We start from the raw sequence: 24,583 nt of genomic DNA, 5'->3' as shown, positions 1-24,583 counted from the left end.
TGCCTGCCATGCCACGTCCGGGTGCATGCAGCGGGAGGTGTTCTGTGAGGTGCAGCAAGCATTAGCCGACGCTGTATGCATGGCTGCAATGCATGGATGGAAGGCTTCAGGACCTCCATCTGTAGAATGTTCAAACTTGAATCATTCTTAGCAACAACACAGAAGCAAGGTCTGTTTGCTCATCTTCCCTCCGGGCCCAGGCTCTTTCTGCCCAGCAGCCCCGGCTTCCTTTCCCTCCCCTAGGGCTTATCTCATCTCCTCCTAGCCACAACAAAGGCAGCCAGACCCAGACACTGCTCAGAGGTGCTTTCCCAGTGGATAGTCCATGTTTGTTTAGGATGAAAAAGGTGTGTCCTGAAATTAGAGGTCACAGAAGCTCAGACCCAAATAATGGTCATTCAGCCAGACTACAATTTCCCTCACTGTCTCGCTCCACACTAAAGGCTTCATTCTTCAGTCTTAAAATTCCATCTCTCCTAGTCTCAGATCCTGGCCAAGCTCCATGATGTAAATGGACCTCATGACGCTAAAATGGCCCCCATGGTGGGGTTTTCCTGACCCCACACCTTGCTTGGCATCTATGGATGGGTGGTTCACCGGGTCATAAGTAGAGTCATGAGCAGGAAGAAGAAAGGGTGGAGAGAGAAGAAAGAACTAACTGTCTAAGTTGCTTTTGAAATAAACTGATATCAGAAAAGAATCTTATCTGGCAATAATCAGACAGAGAGAAGGAGGAAAATCTCAGCCACCCAAGAGGTAGGGCTTCTGCCCATTCTATTCCCACACAGAAACCGGGTTTGTCCTGACTCAGCCCAGAATGACCTCTGGTTACAGGGGCACCAGGAAGCTACTCATGAAGTTAGGAGCAAAGGAGAGGGAGCTCACCAAATATCATTTTGGTTACATCAATGCTCTTTAGAAGGAAGGCTATGAAATAGGATGCCATGATTCTGAGGCCCACGAAGGTCAAGACCTTAGAAGACACCCCAGTCAAGCAGTGTGAACTCCTCTCCTCCACCAGGTGAGGATCTCAGGGATCAAACCTCTAAGAATCCCACACTAAGAGGTCCCGAGATGTCAGCTGTGTTCTGCCACTCAGTGACCACTGTCCCCGGGAGACCCTACCCCCTTCACTGACCTCCATCCTTCAGGAAGCACCACCTGAGGCCCCTCATTTACCTAAGTCTTGTTAAAAGAGGTCATCTGCAGAAGAGCTGAGGTCTTGGCATAGGTGACAGTATTGCTAGGGTGACACCTGCCCTCCCATTTCCAGGAGGCTTTGGCCAGGGCTCCTCCTAGGGGATGGCCTTCACTCTTACCGCAGTAACGTAGTGAATAGCAGTCCCACAGTGCTCCAGCTTGACCCAGTGTGTTCCTTGAGGACAGCCTTGACACAGTCTGCTCTACAATTTTGCTGTTCTTGCGGCCAAATTCATGCCAGTGATGGTAGGAATTCAGAGCCCGGCTGGAACCAGGTAGTGTTGTTGTTGTTGTTGTTTAAGTAATTATTTATGTTAAGATTTTAATGCTGAAAAGGCCAAAGACTAAAACTAGACAGCCTTTGTGAAAAAAGACCAAAGAAATGAAACTTGAGGAAATCAGATTATTGACTTCAATACGCCAGAGGCATATCAGGACTACCAGCAGAGCTACTCAAGCATTGCTAAATTTGGTGAGTTTACATGCAACAGTGTGAAGTAGCTACATTAATCTGGTTATTTCACACATCCCATGTCTTTCAGGCCTATTCTGCTGCTCAGAGGTTGTAGGAATTTCAGGTTGCCCCGCAAACTCTGTGCCGGTTGCTTGCCGCAATGCTTATATGTCCTCTGAGGGCAGATACTGTATCCAGATGGGCCAGCTCAACTAAATCAATGCTCAGGTTCTAATTGCCACATTGTGAGCGGGGATGGGGAGTTATGGTATTTGCTTGGCTGAGCCCCATCCCCAGCTCCTGGGCAGTAACACACAAGGCTGCATTTACACTGGAAAGTGAGCGGGGAGAAAATGGAGCATGGGCCTGCGCTTTGGTCAAGGAACAACAGAGGGGAGATAAGGTAGTTGCACTAAGAAATCCCATTAGGAGGAGAAGGACAAAATTATTCAAGCCACTGGCCAAATCGGATGCCCAGAGTCTGTCCTCAGAAGCCACTGGGGGTTGAGATCGGGCCAAGGAGGCTTCTGTTCCAAAGAGGCAACAGTCAGAAGACGCTTGTGTTGGAGACAACCCAAAGGCTCCAGCCTGACTGCTGACAGCCCTTTGACCACAGCTCTGAATCCCTGTCCATGGGGTGGCCCTGGGGAAGAGGCCTGCTTTGGGGGAACTGTTTAATGACCGGCCAGGAAAGAACAAGGCAAACAGACCACTGGCAGCAGCCTGGATGCAACAGGAGAGTAGGTTTTTATTCCCACCCACGGTGGAGGCTTCCAGGCAGGAGATAAAAGAAAAAGTGAAAGATGGTGTTGTGAGAGCCTGGAGGGGATTGCATTTGGGCATCAGCACTTCACTGGGTCTCCGTGCATAGTGCCTGGATTTTTGGCATTGGTGCCAGTGGTGTTTCCGTCCTCTGAAGATGTTAGTAATTCCTCATAGCAGCATCTCTTGGGCTCCTAGGAATTAAAGAGTAAGATCTCTAAAGGGCCTCTTCTGGCAGGGTTCTAACATTAAGGACAATGAAACCAGAAAAACAGTGTCTTGGCTCTGAAGTAGTCGTTTACCAAAAAAAAAAAAAAAAAGTATGAGCTGGGAAAGTAGTTTGGTTCTCTGCTAAATTCCTTTTACTTTCTTCTCATGGGCCTTTCCCTATCTCCTTGGCTCTACAGAGAAAAAAAAGGCACCTCCCCTTCCCCTGTGAGCCAGACTCCAAGGTCTAAGTCCTGCAGCTTTCCAACCCTTTTCACCCTCAACCTGTCAGCCAAGTCCTTCTGTAATCTTCTGAGCAGCCTTCAGTCCTCGGAATTAAACACTTCCCCCACTGGTCCCCTAAAGTGATAGATTCAAAATTCTTACACAACACTTACCTCTTACAGTTGTATCAATACAGTGCCTGGTTCTTAGATTTCAATAAAATATTAGCCCTTTCCTCCTCCCTCTAAAGTAGATCCTGACCTATTTCAAGTCAGGAACTAGGCCTTATTCATCAATGAGCATAATGCCAGACACACAGTAGATGTGAAGAAAAAAATGCATGCATGTAGAATTATCTGTTTTAATAAAGAGATGTGAGATCAAATAAATCTGGTGGTATCTTTGTCATTTGATCAGGATATGCTTATTTTCAGATTTCTGCTTTCTCTTCGAAAACCTTCTGTATACTCCCTGTAAGTTTAGGTTTTAAAGTCAGCTTTACAGTGTTTTGACCTCTTAAGGGAGAGTTTGCTCCCTTCCTTTTTATATCACACCTAAATCTCCTCCATAACCCTGAACAAAACTCACTTCTTTCAGGAAAATCTTCCTCCTTAATACCCCATCCCCAGTTACTCTTTTTTTTTTTTTTTAAAGATTTTATTTATTTGACAGAGAGAGACACAGCGAGAGAGGGAACACAAGCAGGGGGAATGGGAGAGGGAGAAGCAGGCCTCCCGTGGAGCAGGGAGCCCGATGTGGGGCTCGATCCCAGGGCCCTGGGATCATGACCCGAGCGAAGGCAGACGCTTAACAACTGAGCCACCCGGGCGCCCCCCCGCCCCCCGCCAGTTACTCTTTTATTGTCTTCCCTCAGTATCAGTGTGCTGAGTTGAACGTAATCCCTAATGGGAGAGAAAGCATCTCCCCCTGCCAAAAAAGGGAGTGGGTTCCTGCTTTCTAGAGACTAAAGCCTAACTATAAGTCTATGCTCATGCATACACACGCTCGCACACAAGGGCTCAAGGCCATTTGTCCAACAACACACGGCGCATGCAAACTCACAGATCACAGCACATCCGCACTGAGACAATGCAGAATGAATGGGCAGAATAACTTATTCTTGTGATGTTATTTTGAAAGCGCTCCCTTGGCCTTTTGGGCCCTTTTGTCTAATCTCCCAGATCTGATGGGAAGCTCTTCCAGGATAGGAACCAATTAGAGACTATTAAAAACAATTTTATTTAGCTTTTTATCCCTACAGCATTGACTCAAAGAAACTCTTGCCCCCCATGGGCCACAGGCCATGGTGTTGGTTGAGTGTCCCCGGTGAACTTCGGTTCCTACCAAGATTTTATGAGGACTCGGGCCAGTGATCTGCATGGAAAAGGTCTGGAAAGACTCAGAGCTGATTTACTGCCAATAGTACTCCATATTTTTTCTGAGTGGGTCAGATTAACATGAAATGAAATAACGTATTTAGATAACATTTTTCTTACCTAAAGTGGAATGAGAGATGAATCATATTTCTTTTCTCCATCCTTCTACTCTGAAAAGCTGATGTGTCTGAAGCCCAAATTTTAAAGACTTTAGCTGAGGAGCCACTTGGTATCATCGCCTTTCCTGTTTCAGCCTCCCCGCAGCCTGCTCGGCCCTCCAGCCCACTCTGGTCCTGATGATGTAGACAGGCCACCTCATGCCAGAGGTGCTTGTATGTTCAAATATTCCAAGCATCCTTTGACTCGCTCTTTGTGAACTATGAGTTCTTTGTAACTTCCTAATTGCTCAAACCTCTTTATTTTTCTTGCTAAGTGCAGACAGTAAAAGATATGAAAAGATAATCAAAGCACTGATAAATGGAAGAGGAGTCTTCTCAGTTAGCTTCTGCTAACATTCGGACATTCGGAGAGGTGCCATCACCAGACTTAGTGGGTAAGGGAAGTCCTTGGAGAGTTAGGAAGGAGTGGAGCCAAATTTGTGGGTTGAGAGTTCACAGGGCAATGAGGATCAATAGCAGCACTTCTGATTTGTACACTGTTATCAAGGTACAAAGCAACACTACCCTTTGTCCTTTTTATTTTTACCCTGCTAATGGAACCCTTGCCCTGAATTAAGACTATTATTCGGCTTTGATGTTGTGTTTTATATTAGCAAAGTACTTTACAATCCTTCATCAGCTATTTTATTCTCCCTTATTAGTACCACCCATTTTACAAATTAGGTTGAAGAGAAAGCACAAAGCATATTGGGCTTGCAACCAGGAATCCCAAATTCTGGGCATGGATTCCATGTATTAAATATAATGAAAGGAGATGAGGCAGACCATAGGAAGAGCCACAGAGTAAAGGAATAAAAGCAGCAAAATTCTAAGAGCTTTCTTGGGAACTAAACCCCCAATGATTTAGAGCAAGACCTGAAACGTTCACTTTACTTTGCCAGCAGCAAAACTGAGAGCTCTCACTAGCTTAAATCTAAAATGTGATCACCAAATACATCTTTAACAGGAAAACAATTCTCCTGGTTGACTAATTCCCTCCGTAACAGGGTTGAAAGAAGAGGGGACAAAGGACGTATGGTGCCAGTTGTTTCCTAAGAAAGTGGACTGACGCTAAGGCAAGACCACGATCCCTAACTTACTTCTGGTGTGTTGGACATCCCTTCTTTCACACTCTCCCTACTTGCTGTTTGTCACCTAATGCTGTTCTAGTCTCTCTCCCCACTTCTCTGTCCCTCATTTGGTGCCTCTGCCTTCCTCTTCTCTTCTTCTTCCTCTTATTTAAATATAAGGAGATGCAGGGGCGCCTGGGTGGCTCAGTCAGTTGGGTGTCTGCCTTCGGCTCAGGTCGTGATCCCGGGGTCCTGGGATCGAGCCCCGCATCGGGCTCCCTGCTCAGCCGGGAGTCTGCTTCTCCCTCTCCCTCTGCTGCTCCCCTTGCTCATGCTCTCTCTCTCTCTCAAATAAATAAAATCTTAAAAATAAATAAATAAATAAAAGGAGATGTTCTCTGATTTCTATTACCTTTCTTCTGGGGTTCTTATTCACTCTAATATCTTCACAAATTCCAAAATTTGTCTCCTGAGTCAAATTATCCTACACTACAAAATGCCTGTTACACATTATTTCTTTGAAGTCTTTCTGGTGCCTCAAACTCAAATACACCAAACGTACATATCATCTTCTTCCTGTACTCCATCCTAAACCAGTAACCTCTCTTAACTCATCTGTTTTTGTTAATGGCACTGTCATTAGAGACCCAGGCTGAGCACCTCAGAGTCATTAGGACCCCCCCTTCCTGCATCCAATCACTCAAACTCCTCTTGGAAACCTGCTTTCTCTATGTCCCTGGAGTCTGAAGCAATACAATAGGCTTTTAACTAGTTTCCAGTCTCTCACCACTCTAAAGCTCTCTCTATATCTCTGCAAAAGCAATCTTCCTAAATATAGCACCAATCATATTGTTCTCCTGTTCAAATACCATCAATGACTCTCCACTGCCTTCTGAATTAAATTCAAACTCCTTAGCCTATCAAATCAAGGCTTCAGTGCTCTCTGCACTGGCTTTGGAATCAGACAACCTGATTTCACATTTCAGCTCTGTCACTTGAAAGATGTGTGTGACTTTGAGTGGGTATCCTAACCTCCTGAGTCTTGGTTTCTTTATGGGTAAAAAAAAAATGCAGGTACCACTACCCATGCAAGAATATCATTGTAGAGATTAAATAACATATTTAAAGTACCAGCATTTCCTGCACATAGTAGGCACTCAAAAAGTATTAGTTCCTTCCTCTTCTCCTCTGCTTTTTCAGCTTTATTCCCACTTCCCTCCTAAATGTACTATACTGCTTGTCCAACCCAAACGGTCTTACTCTTCTCTCGCATCCTCTTGGAATGCCTTTACTCCTATCCTGTCACTTTTTAAAATGCTACTTTTCACTCAAGGGCACATTTATATGCTACCTCTCTCATGAAGAATCTCTTGTTCATCTGAAATGTCCCAATCAACTTGTTTGTATTTATGGTGTGGCACTTTTCACCTTCTCCTTTATATTCTTAGCTACTAAATTGAAGGCAGGGTTTTCTTTATATCCCACAGAGCACATCGCCTTAATATAACAGGCAACCAATAAATGCGTGCTGAATTAATATTGAGAGCTTGTGCTTTTGGTCTCCCGAGAGTCTATTTGTTTGTGATTCATACTTCACACTGAGAACTCTTTAGAAACAATCTCTGGTGGGATATCAGAATTTCAAACAACTTTAACAGAGAAGCTGAGTCAGTCTAGAATTAAGTTCAGTCCTAGTTCAGCCAACAGGAATTGTCTGGACCCTGTTCCTGATTGAGATATCATAATTTGGCAATTTGTGAGACATGGAGCTCATTTGAATAAATTCAGATAAGAACATATCTGTTTTAGGAATAGGCAAGCAAAAATGCATGACACCTATAAGAAATCAACCACTATGAGGCTGACAATGACAATGGCTTCACTGGTATAGGAAGAAGTCCCCCAAAGCCATCTGGTTTCATAGGTTCTATGGCTCAACTACAAGGTAACTATACCTTACTCTGGCTTTCATCCAATCCATTTCCTCTTGGCCCAGTTAGCAAATGGGTAATTATATGACATCAGCCACCATGGGGTGGCTGGAACATAAGGTGGCTTCATGGTGCCATATAATGTGGCACCAAGTTTCTGAATCACCAACCACAGGTGCGTCGACTCTTCTCCCCACCCCACCCCCAATCCATAAAAATCACCTTATCTGATATTGCTGTTGACACAGTGACTACATTTAGGTTCTGGGCCTTTTCCTTTGCTTCTTCATTAGTGTTTGTTCGGGTGGGTACCTCTGTGTAGCTTATAAATGAGAACTCACAGTGCGGGAGTAATCACCCTGTCATCAGGCCATGCTTTTGCCTTTAGGTAGGCTTACTTCAGAAAGTAGTAACATATCTAATTGCTCAATTCACACCTACCTGAAATACTTCAGAGCTGAACTCCCTACTGAGCCAAATACCTAACTAGCAGAGTTGCTCTCTATCACTAAGTCTGATTCTTAGCCTGGACACTATCAGGCCTATTTCTGGAGCCATCTTTCTCCCTAAAATAGCAGCTGCTACAATTTTCTTCCCAAGCCCTTTGTTACAAGGAAGATCAATAGCTCCCAAATGCTCCTTGTCAAGATATAGAGAGTCATGTGATATTGCTATTGAGTAGGATGCTGGATGGAAACACATGAAGATTTGCCCCATGGGCACATCAGATTGGGCCTGCAATACGGTCTCTTAGTTGGCAAGTGTTTGATGAACATTTATCTTCTTCCCAAAATTATGTTAGATCCAGCCCAGGCGTTATAGTCTTATTAGGGAGGTAACATATGAACACAACTAAATGGTGGCATACAATGGTATACTATCGAGTATCACATTGTGTGGCACAGCCAATAGGTCCCGTGGGCTTTGTGGAGGTGATGAATCTTTTTTTTTTTTTAAGATTTTATTTATTTGACAGAGAGAAAAAGCACAAGTAAGCAGAGTGGCAGGCAGAGGGAGAGGGAGAAGCAGCCTCCCCACTGAGCAAGGAGCCTGATGTGGGGCTCAATCCCAGGACCCTGGGATCATGACCTGAGCCAAAGGCTGACACCCAACTGACTGAGCCACCCAGGTTCCCCAAGGTGATGATTCTTAAGCTAGCCCCTAAGGAAGACTGAATTGAGTAAGAGAAGAATAACCACATATGTAAAATAAGGGCATACTGATGATTTTGGGAACTTCCCAGCTACACCCTTGAGAAAAAACATGGGGCCAAGTGAGAGGAAAAGCAGGGTTCTTGATCAGTTTCTCTCAAGTCTTCGAAGTACAAGAAGACTTATATGAATGAAAAATAGACCTGCAGAGATAGTTCAGATAGCTGAGGTAGGGTCAAATTGTGAAAGCCACTAAAGGCGGAGATAAGAGCTAGACCTTGCTGGCATTTGAGAAAAGGGAATCACTCTAAATTCTTAAGCAAGGGGATCTTAAGCAAAGGAATCTAAAATACTAAACACAGTATTTTAAACACAACTGAGTAACAGAGTAAAAACTATAGTGGAATGAAAAGAAACTGGGGGTAGGAAAGCCAGTTAGAGAGTTCCAGAATCCAGCATGGCACGATGAGAGCTTGAACTCTAGTGTAACAGTTAAAAGGTGAAAGGATGAATCACAGAAATTATGAAAGAAGTGTTGAAAGTACTTGCTGACGGATCGAACTATAAGAATAAGGGAGCTAAAGGTTCTACACCTGGAGAATTGGCGGGAGGTGGTGAGAGGGTGGGGAGTTGCATCAACCCAAAGAAGAATATTGGAAAAAGAAGTTAATTTTGCACAGGGAAAACTAATTCAGTCTTGGAAATGCTGAATTAGAGACGAACATTTAAATTCTATACGCAATTTGAAATAAGAATCAGAGTTTGAGTGCAAGGGACAGGACTGGAGATACAAATCTGCCAAATACTGTTTATGTCTCCAGATATAGTACTATTCCTATAACATTTTAAATATTAAGTTAGAAAAAGTTAAAATGGCTATATCAGTGAATCCAATTTAAAAGCAGAGTTTGTGGTTGTTGGTTCGCTTGAACTAGTCCCACTGCAATAAATCCAGAAGAGATGGTGCTGTGTAGCCTGCCTCTCGAGAGTGAAATTCCACTCACTTAGCTTCTAAAATTACCTCATGTACAACCTAAAAGGTTCTGTGGCTCAGGGAAGTGGATAGAAGAAAAATGAGAACTCCTAAAGGCAAGGCAACCTTGGAATCTTCTGAGGAAGATACAGAAGCTAATCAAAAGCATTGGTTTTATTCTCCTTATGTCCTCTGCTGGGTCTGTAGGCCAGCTAGTAGTTTTTCTAAAAGGAAGCACCCACAAGCTACCTGCTGCTTCAAAGAGTCAGTAAGCCATTTGCCAGGGACCTGTAGGTAAATGATCTAGCCTTCAGGCCACTCAGTCCCTGTCACTCAGGGACAAATTCTCTCCTCACCAAGAGTTCACTTTCAGGTAGTAAAGTCACAGTCACTTCAATGCAAGTGGGATGCTGTGGCTATCTGTTAACGTCCTCGTGCTTATAAAGGAGGCGGTAACCTAGACCAGTGGGTCTCAAAATTTAGTCCCCAAGACCCAGCAGCATCAGTATCACCTGGGAATTTGTTAGACATACAAATTTTCAGGCCTCCCTTCAGGCATATGGAATCAGAAACTCTGGGGGTAGGGCCCAGTAATCTGTTTTAACAAGCCTTCTAAAACTGGCTCTGATATACCTTAAAATCTGTGAAGCGCTGATCTAGAGGGACCAAAATGATTCTAGGCAGTTGCCTTAGTACATGCATAAGGAAAACAATGAGGATGAGAAGCCAAAATTCAAGAATGATCATTTCCCCCCCAAAAACAGACTATATTGGGGTAGAAGAGCAGGGACTCCCTCCACTGTTTCCTCCTGTTAAACCCTACTGTAAATGACCTCAGAATTAGCCAGGGCATTGAACTGGGTGGATCAGATAGCAAGCCACGAAGCTTCCTTGTGTACGTATGTACCTTATGAATTTTGTATTTCTACAATTCTACTGTATAAATGTGATTTAATACATCCTTTCAAATAACCACTCTCCTGTTTACTATGAACAAATAACAATGCTGAGAAAATGGTAAAGAAACTTGGTTTTGTTTTCTCTAGTACTTGTTTTCTTCTAAAGGACTTGATTTCTTTTTTTACGACTGAGCTGTTTTGTGTTTTGTTTTTTTTATGAATTAGGGGAAAGTATTAGTTATCCTGGATAACAGAAAGGGCTCATCCTCAGCAGATTGGTAAATCAGAAGCAGAACACAGGATGGAGCAAAAGGTTGCACATCCTCAAGCCATGCCTTCTCTTTTATTATATCCATGCTCCTCTAAAGCTACATTCAGAATCAGCAAAGGAAACTTGGATAGTAAGTCAGAAGCAAACCCCAAAATATGTAAAGGGAATGAAAAGGTGATCCAGAAAGCTGAGCAAAATGGAAAATGAAACAAAGAAAATAAAGAGGCCCGAGATCAGAGCTTTCTAACTAAGTCATGAGGGCCCCCAGTCAAGTTGACTATATAATGCAGCTCTCCCCCCAAAAAAGTCCTGGCTTTTTTCTGGAAGAAATGTCTTATGGCTGTATCCTTTTCCTTCAGTTGAAGTAAACGAGGCAAGTGTTAAGATACTGTTTTGTAGAGAAAAAGACTCTAGCTGCTTTATACTTGGGAATCTGGTGTAAGGGGCAAAATCTGGGGCTTTGGTGCTCACCTTGAATACAATGAGTGTAGGATTTTATTTCTCTCTTTCACTTAAAACCTATGGCCTAATCTAAATTTTGCTCCTGTGCTATGTACCATAAACTGCTTCAGCAACGACAGCCTTAAAACTACTCTGAACATCTTTAAAAATATTCATCAGGAAAGGGTCTTCCACAATTAAGATGCTTAGAGTAAGTTGCACTTGGTATCAGAATGCCCCGTGGGAAGGCAGGTCTCATAACTCTACTTTTGCAAAATTCTATTCATCAGAAAAATTCTAAAAGAGGCTTAACAATTCCATTTACTATATGCCTGGAACACTCAATATGTGGCTATAGCAAAATCAGCAATTTAATGAAAAAGGCAAAAGAAAACTGATGAGAAATATGAAAGACAAGAAAGTAATAAAAAGAAAAGGACTGAATGTAAGATTTCTCAGAGAATTGGAAACGAGTTTCCCTGATCACTCTTATCCACGTTGCTGTTCTTTCTCCTTACTGTGAGCTCCCACAGAAACTCATTGTAGGCCTTAGTTGGCGCATGTTATAAACTCTCATGGTGGTAGTTATCTCTAGAATATATCTAGTATTAACTTAAGGTCTCAATCAGTAAGCACCTTGAGGGCAGGACGTCTGTTATCTTATGCTCCTTTGGGCCCTCTCCAGAGCAGAGCCTCGTGTCTTGTACTTGGGTCCAGTAATACTGAATAACTGTAAAGCTAATGGAAGACATGGAGTATACTGAGGACCAAAGTTGGATTCAATTTGGAGCAAACGAGCACGTCAATGGTGAGGCTGTAAAGGTTTGAGAACACGAATGTGGGTAGGAAAATTGAACTGAAAATGAAATTTCCAATCTCTGATGATAATTCCTTCCCCACTATGTATTCCTGGTCAAGGTTTTCTTTCTTCCCATCCCCCCCCCTTTTTCCTTCCAGCATCAGCCAGGTGCAGAACAAAAGGAAATGAATGATTTAGTTATTGCTCCAATGCTGAAAGTCTGGAAGTCAGTCATTCGGAGCAGGGTCCATTGTACGGCCCTGCATGTCTCAGGCCTCGGTGGCTATGCTTCCAATCGCCACAGTGAGGGCCAATGCTGGACGCCTGGCTTCTAAGCAAGAGAGATGAAAGGCTTCTTCTAATGTAATAACTGACGGCCTCTCAGTGCCGTTTGAACTGTTTACAGACTGAGTTAACGATTACAGGCTATGTGTATCTTGGCCAGGTGCCCGAAATTCTTACCCACCCGTCAGATATTATCAAAGAGCCCTTCCATGCCTGGCTGGAGTCTTTCCAAAGCACCTCACAGAGATGCCGACACAAAAGGAGGAGTGTTCAGAATGTGCTCTCTCTCCTGAGGCCAGGGCAAGAAAGTTAGAGAATCAGGCATGAATTAGGTGCTGAGGGGGCAGAGTTTCCAGAACTGCTCAGGACTGGGGAAAGGGGTCAAGGTCAGCACTGAGGCCAGAAGAACCGGATTCCTCTCTAAGCAGTTTAGGAGGTGTAGGTAAGTAAGAGTCTTCACTGCTGGCAGCTAGAGGTTGATGAGCGTAGGGAAACAAGACCCTTGAAGTGAAGCAGAAATCTGCACCACCACATGAAACAGAAGCCCCTAACACATCAGATCTGCAAGGCTGGATTTATTATGCGGCAGCATACAGAGGGTGGAGGGAAGTAGATTGTTTTTTTCTAAGAGCAATAGCTAAGTTGAGAAAGAACAGCATCTCAAGACCAAGAAAGAATAAGAGACTTCAAAAGTGATAGTAAATAAAGTTAAGGGAGGCTAAGAAGACACCTCTTTACTGAGGTGAGTCTCAAGAGACCAAATGTCATCTGTTTGAGCAGTATCAAAATGTTTTTCACACAAATACAGACAGTTAATCATGAGATATAATGGAAAACTGGCTAGCTTACGACCAAAAAAGAGACTTAACACCAAGAATGCCAGAAAAGCTTTCTGGGGGCAGCAAATATTAAAGAGCACTCAAGCCAGGGAACACCAAGTCTAGTTATTATTTAACTAAATGCTAACTTGTGGACTCCAAAGTAAGATAGTAGGGAGTTTCTACTATTTCTTTATGAACCACCTATTGGCCCCTGAATACATTTGGAAGTGGAGTAAATGGCAGCCCCCACACCTAAGCCTTAGAAATCTCAAGTCAATAGATAAGACAGTTGCACATTCACTCCAGAACTCTCTCCAAAGAGGAATACCTGTCTTCAAACGCTAAGGAAGGGTTATATGGCTTTTTTTACTTCCATACATGGCCTGATAAGGGAATAGACATTACATAACTTATCACAAAATGCTCTCACAAGAAAATTTGGGGACAGTGCATGCAATTCATATTCTTCTATCCATATATGAATATAATCATCATTAGTACATTGTGTTTCCTTGAATTTTCTTTACAGCCTCAACTGGAAATGGTTGTTTTATTCTCCTGTCCTAACTTGCTGAGCAATGTTGCTATTATGGAGCAGCTGGTGACCTACCCTGTGTAGTGGAGGATAGGACATCATGTTAGAAGATAATTCTTCAGACTATCTACCTTGAGGTGGGGGTGAACTTGACATTATTATTTTGATTGCAGTATAGATTAGGAAACTGACCTGATTTTTGAGACTCATAATGTTTATATTTTCTGCAACAGACCACAACCCATGTGCATTTACTTGCACAAGGCTTGAACAGAAACACAATTAGATATTGAGTTGCTTCAAAAAAGCACTTCCAACATTCTCTAGACTACTATCTATATGGGGATACTCTTCTCTCCTGGGGTGGGTAAGATTAGATAGAGGTCAGTTTGATTTTTAGAAAAAAAAAAAAAAAGAATACAAATCAAAATCTTGTTTGCAATGAAACTGTAGAAAGAATATGACTCAGTGGTAAGCTTGAGAGGTAAAATTACAAAAGTAAATCCTATCAGTTGATGTTGAATTTTATGAAGAAATTCCAGATAATCCCTTAGAATTTGGCCCCATAATCTTCTAGAAAATAGCTTCAAAGAAGGAAGAGAAGATGCCTCTAGCCTCTCTAAATAGGTGGTTAGCAATGACTTGGTATCAGATAGAATGAAAACAAGCAATGCACTGGATATTGTACAAATGAAAATAATTTAGAAAATCATTAGGGAAACGGAAGAAGTCAAGTATACAAGGACTAAGAATGATGCTATTGCAGTTTTTTCTTTTTAAAGGTTTTATTTATTTATTTGACAGAGAGAGACACAGCGCGAGAGGGAACACAAGCAGGGGGAGTGGGAGAGGGAGAAGCAGGCTTCCCACCAAGCAGGGAGCCCGATGCGGGGCTCGATCCCAGGACCCTGGGATCATGACCTGAGCCACAGGCAGACACTTAACGACTGAGCCACCCAGGTGCCCCTGGTTTTTTTTTTAAGATTTTATTTTTATTTATTTATTTAGAGAGAGAGAGAGAGAGAGCAGCTAAAGTGGGGGGAGGGGCAGAGGGGGGGAGAGAGAGAGAGAATCCTCAAGCAGACTCCCCACTGAGCAGGGAACCCAATGCAGGGCTCGATCCCATGACCCTGAGATCAGGACCTGAGCCGAAATCAAGAGTCAGATGCTCAACTGAATGAGCCACCCAGGTGCCCTTGCAGTTTTTATTATGCAAAAACAAGACAGTTTAACAATCCTCCTCAGATTGGGCGGTTGAGAGTACAACTGCAGTACCTACTACCCACTGCTTACAGCCCTTGCTTTGTAAAAGAGATTAATATACAAGAAGTTCAAAGCAGGCCAACAAAAGGATGGAAGGACTTGAGGAGATGATTCCCAGGGAAAGGCAAGGGCCAGGAAATGAATACTTTCGAGGATACCAGGAAGCCTGTAGTGTTACCTCACTAGAAATTGGACTGCTCCAGATGCATGGGTTCCACTGGAACACCAGCTGTGTCTTTGAACTTTAGGAGTCTTGGGGGCAGGGAGATGGCCCTCTTTCATCCTCCCAACTCCTCTCACCTTCAGGGTTGTGCAAATCTATGGAGGCACAATGGTTCAGCTATTTTACAGATATTCCAGAAACCTTATCTAGAGAGCCGACACTCTCCCACAGGGTTCTCCAACGTGGGGCATGGTGCTGGGCAGGCAAGTATATCAAGAAGAAAACAAAGTTCCTTATCAGTTTTCCATATAATAGGTTTACTTGGACAGATTGACAATATATGGAAAATAGATAAGAAATACCAATTTCCTTCTTCATCACAAGATTACTACTAGAACCTCTCTGCCTTCACTACTTAGTAAAACTAGCAAATATTAAACAGGATCTGAAATTCCTTTGAGGAAAAATATAAGGTAATGGCTTTAAGGGAGCCAAATGGTCTTATCCAAAGATTGTGGACAGGGCATTATCAATATGAGGCGATGTAATGTGTTGGCAAGTTCCCTAGCTTTTAAACATACACATGGCTCAGTGATTTCTGGTTAGAGCTCAGGATCCATGGTAAGATGCATCCAAACCTACTATCACAGCAATAGCATGAAGTTATTCCTTCTTTATGAAAGACAGTTTATTACTGTGCACACTTGAACTCCTAAAGATACTCACACTTCCCTGACAAGTAAACCTATGATGGCAATGAAATCAGAAAGCTATAAAACACAAAAATCTGAGAAACATTCTTTTGGAAGGAAGATCATGTAACTTAGTCCTTCACCATAAAGATCAAGTATTAAACAAACTCAAAAAAAAAAAAAATTAGACCGGTTCTGCCACTTGAGAAGGAAAAGAAATGTGGTTTCTCTAGCTAAAAGTTTTCTAGATGATGCAGGAACTGCTGCTTAGAAACTACTCTCTAAACAAACTGCAAAGGGATGACTATAAACATTTCATCAACATATTACAATAAAATTCTCTAGGAAGATGCTTTACCATTAAGGATAGAGAAAACCACAGATGCTGTGATTTCAGTTCTTCTCTTTCATTTGCTGTATTTTGTAATTTTTTCTAAAATCTAAACTTTCATTTGATAGGGAGGAAAAAAGGATCTTTCTTTCTGATGGGAAGACACAGCTGTCAGCATGTAACCCAACGTGCAGTTGCCTGTTCACGCAGCCTGTGGAACACTGTCTCCAGATGAAAATAGCAGCAACACACCAACTTATTCAACAAAATTATGAGTGAACATATACAGTGAATCTGGTACACTACATGACATACCAAGGAACAGGCCAGGTCATCAAAATCCCAACCTAAATAAGATCAACATAACGTGGAGGATAACAAAAGTGATAGCAGATTTTCATAGTGAGAAGAGACTTTTGACAGTGGGCACAGATTTTTTTTATGACCCCAAAATGAAAATGAGAGAAACGTCATAGAAGGACCATTATGTAGGTAAAAATTCTTTTTGGGGGGGTAGGGGCAGAGGAAGAGGGAGAGAGAGAGAATCTTAAGCAACCACAACCTGAGATCACAATGGGAGCCGAACGAAATCAAGAGTCAGATGCTTAACTACTGAGCCACCCTGGTAAAAATTCCTAAGGAAAGAGTCCACACCACTATGGAGAGATGAGCAAGCAGAAGTTAACAAGAAAGAGAAGAAAGCCAGCTCCAACACGCTGAATCGGAAGACAAGGCTGAAACAGAGCAAAAGACATCAGTTTGAGGTTAGAATTGATCATTTTCAACTAAGTAAATTTAACTGAAATTATGGGTGGAAGAGCGGGAGTCAGGGAAAAGAACATGGGGGGACTGTCCTAAGGTTATCCATTTTGCCTGTGACCATCCTTTCTCTCAATAGGCAAAATTTCAAAAGCCAGATAAGTAATTTGGCTTTAGGGTCTCGAAAGGCAACTATTTTCAGAGACTGGTCCAAAGTTTGCATAGAGGAAGTAGCTTCCCCTAAAGGATGGAAAATAAGTATTTAGAATATGTACATATATACTATATTCCATATATATGTTCTATGTATATGAATATAAATTCTATATATAACATATACAATGTTATTTACAAGTATATATCTAATAAATATTATTCATTCTAATCTAAACACTCATTTTCAATCCTTCATTTGTATACGGACATAAACACATACTATTACCATTATTAATAGTTTCAAGGTAGGTTGCTTTTGCTAAACATGATGTGAATTTCACATAATTTTCTATAGTGGTTGGCATAATGTATTCCATCCTCCTATCCAATTTCCTATAGAATCTGTTGAGTTTCCTCTGGTTCGGATGAATATTTTCAAATTTTTTTTCTACTTTACCTTTCTTTGGTGAAAGCTAAGCTTAGAAGTACAAAAATCTGTGTGCGTAGAGATGCAGAAATTGAGGTGGGGACTGAAAAAAAACAAACTCCGTTGAAAAGCTAGAGGGGAAAAATATATGTGTGTATACAAGCAAACTTTGTTGTAGAATAACCATTTAAAATCTAAAACAAATAAACAACTCATCGACTAGGGTCGCCTTTTCTTTTCTTTTTTCTTAATGAAACACACAGCAACACCACAAACTCAAAAGGAAAGACCAACAGCATTAAAAAAAGAAATTGAGCATTAATTCTACTCAATTCTTAAAGGCGGCTGCCAATCATGGAAGAGAATATTCTGATTAGCACCAAGTCCTTGAATACAGAAGGCATAAAAGTTTGTGATTTATTTAGCTTGCTAAGGACCAGAAGGAAGTCTTTTAAAATGTAATCTGTACCACAGAATCCCTTTCTAAAATGTATTGGTACACTTTCCTGCCTAAATACATTATAACCGAACATATTTAGCCTTTATTTGGTATCTTCGGTATAAGGATATCATTACAATCATTTTTAGCATGAATTAATTTACATTCTGAAGTATAGGAGATTGGCTGAACTTACAATGGTACCCCTAGGAAGTTCTTATATTATTTGTTTTTTAGATCCTTTATATCAGCTTCTTCCTTTTAATTTATCTCTAACTCATAAACGCAATACGGATGGATATCCCAGTTTATTTGGTATTTATTCTAGTTGGTGAAAATTTTCCTATAAAACTTGGGAAGGAATAGAATTGGAAATAAAAATTCAAGTGATCAGATATTAAATTTAGTTTGGCACCAAGATTACCAAATGTGAACAATAAAGGTATCCAAAGACAGAAACCTGAACTATTTATTTTTTTTCAAAGATTTTTATTTATTTGAGAGAGAGAGAGAGAGAGAGAGAGAGAGCATGCATGAGTTGGGGGGAGGGGCAGAGGGAGAAGAAGACTCCTCACTGAGCAGGAAGACTGATGTGGGGTTCGATCCCAGGTCCTGAGCTGAAGGCAGACGCTTAACCGACTGGGCCACCCAGGTGCCCCTGAACTATATACTTTGAATACATTTTCAGACATTCCACCCATAGAAATGGCGGCTAGCAGGCTTTCATTCTTAATACTCTATTAGCATCTCAAGACTTTGTCCAATGGCGTCAATAAATGTATAAAGATATCAAGAGGTAAAGGTCAAAAAAGAAATCATGAACATCAAAAAAGGTCGCTGGAAGTGACCCAAAACATCACATGCTGGGCTTTCCTTTTTAATGATAATAACAATGATACTGAGTGTTTATCTATGCCTTTATTTCAAAGAGTTTCAGATGCTTTGCAGACATCTCTCACTAATCTTTATTAGGCCTTGAGAAGAAAACAGATTTCCCCAAGAAGTACCTTTAGAGAAGGACTCTTCCCAAAACCAGTACAAGGGAAAAAGTTGCCCCCTCCATCTTCCCCATACACACTTGCCTCCTGACTCCCACTGTGTCAAACTGTGATTGAAATGGATTATAACACCATCCAAGTGTTGAAAGGGTAATAATGGTAATTCTGTTTGTTTCTAAGAGTTATGAGCTACGTGTATTTAATCACAACAAGGAACAGGTAAGTAGAAAAGATGAGAAAACCCATAATTACCTTTATCCCATTATTTACCTGTTTTGGGGAGAGACTTCAAACTGGTAAAGTTACAGTGGAATACAGATTTTTCCATACTGCAGAATATTAGTCTCTGAGATGCCTCAAAGGATATCTTTACCTAAAAATGATTTCCAGGCCACAAAGATCGCATAGGCGCTATGACTGAACCTGCTTATTCTCATTCTGATCTAATACTTCTCAGATGGGGAACTGGGAGTCTCAGGGACTTGTGGGGTAATTTCCAAGCAGGCTAGAGAAACTTACCTGCTGAGCTTCAAAGAAAAACATGTTGGGACCAGCACAGTACAAGTATAATGAACTGGGTAAATTAGTTCCCTTCACAGTCCTGAATGCCTCTCCTTCTATCCCTTAGAACACAGCTGCAAAGCTACACAGGAAGCTGGGAGCTTCTGCATCCCGAGCAATTGTTTCAGGGTAGCAGCAATTAAAAGAATACTCCAAAATTTCACAAAGGGAAAATGTAAGAGTGATAGGTAATATGGTTCTAGGACCCCTCTGACTCTGAGCAGTAAAAACTTAGGAATATAGCTGTTTTGTGTTGTGTAAGCGATCACCTCATTGATCCTAGAAGGAAGCTAATGGGCTCACCAGTGTAGACCAGCTACATGTTGTACAAAGGTCCAGGGAGGGCAAGTGATTCACCGCAGCACAATCCAGGCACTAACAGAACTGAAGTCCCCACCCTAGAACCCACATGCCGTTAGTCATCCTCTAAGCCATTAAGGCTACCTGTTACTACAGTCTGGGTAACATTTCATCTGCCCTTTGGCCCACAAAATTTTGAATCTAAAGCACTGTCTTTTTAGCTACATTAAAAAAACAGAAATGGTCTTATTCTTAGTTATCTTAGAATAATGCCAAATTGAATTCAAATAGGTTAACTGAGCTTAAATCAGTAACCCTCAAACTTAATGATATTTCTTACAGTAATTAGGTGAATGAGAAAGAGCTCAAGTCTAATTACTATTAATAATAACAATACCTTACATTTGCAATTTTCCAAAGACAATTCTCATTTCATTTCAGGGTGGCAGACTATTATTATTATCCCCATTTTATTTTATTTTATTTGTTTTTTTTATTTGACAGAGAGGGACACAGCGAGAAAGGGAACACAAGCAGGGGGAGTGGGAGAGGGAGAAGCAGGCTTCCCGTGGAGCAGGGAGCACGATGCGGGGCTCGATCCCACGACCCTGGGATCATGACCTGAGTGGAAGGCAGACACTAAACGACTGAGCCACCCAGGAGCCCCTATTTTATTTTTTTAAAAGATTTATTTATTTGAGAGAGAGCAAGTGTGAGTGGGGGGCGGGCAGTGGTAGAGGGAAAAAGAGAGGGAGAGAAGCAGACTCCACGCTGGGCGCGGAGCCCAATGCCGGGTTCAATCTCACGACCCTGAGATCGTGACCTGAGCCAAAGTCAAGAGTTGGACGTTTAACCGACTGAGCCACCCAGGCACCTATTATCCTCATTTTACTCATGAGGACACAGGCTCAAAGAAGTTAAGCATTTTTCCTCAAGGATCAGAGCTGAGATTAAAACACAAGACTACTGGGGTGCCTGAGTGGCTCAGTCGATTAAGCATTGGACTCTTGGTTCCAGCTCAGGTGGTGATCTCAGGGTTGTGATCTCACGGTCATGAGATTGAGCCCCACGTCAGGCTCACACTGGGCCCCATGTTGGGCTCTATGCTCAGTGTGGAGTCTGCTTAAGTTTCTCTCTCCCTCTCCCTCTGCACCCCCCTCTCTGCGCATGCTCTCTCTCTCCAAAATAAATAAATACAAAACCCAAAACAAAACACAAGGCCACTGAGAGCTCTGTTCACTGTAGGATGTTGTCACTCATTTTAGAACACCCTTTATGCCTTATTATTATGTCATTATATGTGAATACTATGCAAAGAGCACTATCTGGTGGGCATATTATTTTCAGTTATCTGATTGGTTGACAGAAATTGTGTTTCTTAGGCCAGAAGGCCTCCAGTTACACATAAAGTTAGAACACAATGAAGTAACTCTGCCCTGAGGGAACCCAAGATAGACATTGACAATTCAAAAGGAAAACATCCTCATCAAGGAAGTTAGCTAGCCTCCAAAACAATTGCCTAACCAGAGAGAGTTCACAACTGGTGACCCATAGGGTAACTTATATTTCTGGGAAACAGAAAAAGCAGCAGGGACAAATGGTAGCTTCTTCTCCTTCATTATTAGCAGAGGCATAATTGCGCAAGACAATTTCTAAATAACAAATTACCAAACGATCCATCATCCTTGGTAGATCCTGACAAAAATCTTGAAAACCAGTGAACCAGAAAGCTACATCTCCTCCATTTGATAAACAGTAAAATAATCATTGAATATGATGCAAAAGACTACCTGAGAAAAGGAGAACTAGTACTAGCCCTCCTGAAATTGGGACATCCATGTTCTTGGGCATATGCACCCACTGTTTGGGTGCCAATTACTATAGTTTCTGGGTAGAGTTTGGCCACAGGAGAAAATCAGATCTTCTGGCAGCACTTAACAAGGCAGGTGCAGTCATAAAGAACTTGACTTTTGATTCCATTGTCTCTGCCAGGACAGGTGGTTTGGTAGAAGTATGGAATCCTGCCAGACAGGCTCCAACTCAAACTTCCTTTAGAAAACAAAACAATAAAAATGGAAACAAAATGCCAAATCCTGTTCCATGCCTTTAAGATTGATATTGCTGGAAAAACTAGGGCATTTCATATGTAATTAATTTGGTTCAAGTACATATCAACTCAGGAGAAATACGGCTATGAAAACGAAAGGTTGCAGGTTAGGCTTTTCCCTTACAGTTCAATTCCCTATTCCCCTTTATAAACTTTTAAAAGGGACATTCTTAAATTTCAGTGAATTTTACCCATATATTCTTAGTGTAAGAAAACCCCCCAAACTGTAATCGAATACCTGCACAGGAGTAACGCAGGCAAGTTAGTTTGACACTGCTGAGTGGAATAAAAACTTCTGGCAAATCCTGCCTACCCCGCACATTCTGACTTACCCTCCTAGTACAAACTAGTGCTCTTAAAATTTTGTGAGAATGGTCAGTTGATGATTCCTTTAAAGAAACTGTCTTTTCTCTAAAAACCTAGAGCGTATTAGTTTAGAACAGAGTAAAAATATAAAGGATTGGTTTTGGTGGCAAAGATAGACAACTGACATTTTTAGCAGGTTTGTCTTCAGGGCAAGCCTTTGTGACTGATGATGTAGGCTCCTAGCCACAAGGACAGCACAATAAGGCTATGAGGAAGCGTGCTCAAAGAACCCTTGTGCAGGCACTGGGGCTGCCACTCTTGGAAACTCTGAGCATTTTTGGTGTTCCTGGAATTCTGTTTCCAACCACTACTTTGTGGTTGCAATGAAGGGACAGAAGAGATCTCCTAGACCAAATGCTCTCTTCTGTTCATAACCACAGAGCCAAGATTAAAATAACAAGAATGTACTTTGTCCAGGGCATAACTCTGCCTACATCTGTCCTATCCATCACTTTATTTTTTCTAATTCTTGTTTTTGTTGTTGTTAATCTACTCTAGGAAGGAAAGTCAGATAACCTACAAATGGAAGAGCTTGGAAAAATTCATGGATTCGGAGGATATTTAAGCAGCAGCCATAATCTCTTGGAACAACGGCCTATAAGTGCCCTGACTGCAAGAACCAAAATATTAATCATCGTTCTGATGCAGAAAATAATTTCTTCAAGTTACAGTGTTAATTCTCCCTAAATAATAAATGGTCTATTCAGGCCCCAGAGATGAGGCTGTGAAGCTAGAACTTAATATGGTTGTGCATCTTTATGCCTGAGCCAATCAAACGGTTTAAATCCAGAAGTAAGTTCCTCCTTCATTTACCTGCCAAGACCTGAGTTCAGGCCCTCAGGGTGCTGAGGTTTTCCTTTGTGAGAGAAAATGACATCATCAACACCTTGGAGACAGCAGAAAATGCAGGGAATGCGGCTCCCAATATTTGTGATATCATCAACGGCCCTGGGAGAAACCCCGAATTCCCAAAAAGTTGAAGTATTGAAGGTTAAAAAAGATTTTTTTGTTGTTTCAAGTTTACCAAAAAGGGCAGGTAGAGTAAGGGTCCCTCTTCCAGTAAGAACCTCAAGAACCAAACATACAGGAATTAAGTCCAGATAGAGCTATTCATCTCATTTGTAGCTTACTGGGGTACATCCAACCAAGAAGGAATACACACTTAAGTTGTATTGGGCTCTTTCCCAACTCTGAAATGAGTACATTCTTTGGGGAGACCTGCTAATGTTGCAAATTTGCATTCAAAATAAATTCTAGGCACTCACATAATCCCCCAGTCTCCTCCAAACTTTCTTTGATGTCCAACAACCAAGGACAAGGATCTTTGATTATAAAACAATTTCTTTGGTTGGAAGAAAATTCTTTGCAGGGCGTGAACAGCAGGAGAAAGAAAAGATTTTTCTGAAGTGCAAACTAGTTGGAAACCCCCTGGGGAAAGAATCGGATTCCCAGTCTTTGAGAGGGCCGGGCCTGCCTGTACAGGCTGCTTCTGCTGCTGGCCTGTAAGAAGGCACTTTTGTGTCTACTGTATGGCCCTCAGCAACAGCATGGCAGCCCTTCTCTTTTTTTTTTTTTTTTTTTTTTGCCAGCGGAAGTTTCCAACTCTGGGGGATATAATGCAGAAAGTCACGGTTTAATAACAAGGCATAGTTACTAATCAGATGGCCCCATTTCCACTCCTTCCCAGAGACCTCCAGATGCTTGCAGACTAGAGCTCTAGCCCCTAGCCCCACACATGAAAACCTACCAGCTGCTCTGAAATCCTTATTTCTAGTGTAATTATTTTGCTTATCTCTGATAATTCAACTTCACAAAGTATTTTAGCATCAGACACATCATCCTTTTACTGCTATGGCCCAGACTGGCTCTAGGTTATCTATGGCTTTTCCAAACTTTTCTGAAGGTTCAGATTCACTTAGATGTAGGCTCATGATTGAAATCAGTGTGGTTTGGTGGCTGAGACATCTTGATGAAGAATTTAGAATAAGGGTCCTCAATCCACTGCAGATATTTTAAAATATAAATCTCCAGAGAAAAACTCATTTTTGTGTGGTTTAACTGAATGTAAAGGCAGTAAAGGACCAGAGGACTGGGAGTGCACCTGAGTCTGATGGTTCATTTTGCTACCAATTTGTTGTGTGACTTTAAGAAATTTGGTCAGATTTTTTGTACTACCTACCAGATAAATTTTATCTCAGGGAAAAGAAATAAATAAGCAAGTTACATGTCCCTTTAATATAATAAGTATTTCTAGGGCAAACATAAACTCTGTTTAGAGCTAGAAAGGATCTTAAAGATTATTATTTTTTAAGATTTTATTTATTTATTTGAGAGAGAGAGAGAGGGAGAAAGCGTGCCTGAGCAGAGGGAGGGGCAGAGGGAGAGGAAGAGGAGGCTCCCCACTGAGCCCGGAGCCCGAGGCGGGACTCGATCCCAGAACCCCAAGATCATGACCTGAGCCAA

The 24,583-nt window shown here is 41.8% G+C and overlaps 1 protein-coding gene and 1 long non-coding RNA gene across 4 annotated transcripts in view; one reads left to right on the top strand and one right to left on the bottom strand.

Annotated features, from left to right (window-relative positions):
* Positions 1–24,583, bottom strand: part of RNF43 (ring finger protein 43) — a 64,714-nt gene that overhangs the window by 26,549 nt on the left and 13,582 nt on the right. The gene's annotated exons all lie outside the window — the stretch shown is intronic.
* Positions 16,524–22,861, top strand: LOC112808094 (uncharacterized). Its single transcript, XR_003204258.2, has 2 exons — positions 16,524–16,771; positions 22,619–22,861. It is a non-coding gene; the product is annotated as an uncharacterized lncRNA (long non-coding RNA).

Source organism: Callorhinus ursinus, unplaced genomic scaffold (genome assembly GCF_003265705.2).
Source record: "Callorhinus ursinus isolate GAN/ISIS: 27379988/994484 unplaced genomic scaffold, GSC_fseal_2.0 scaffold34, whole genome shotgun sequence".
Taxonomy (NCBI): domain Eukaryota; kingdom Metazoa; phylum Chordata; class Mammalia; order Carnivora; family Otariidae; genus Callorhinus; species Callorhinus ursinus.
This window is presented reverse-complemented; position numbering and strand designations above follow the sequence as displayed.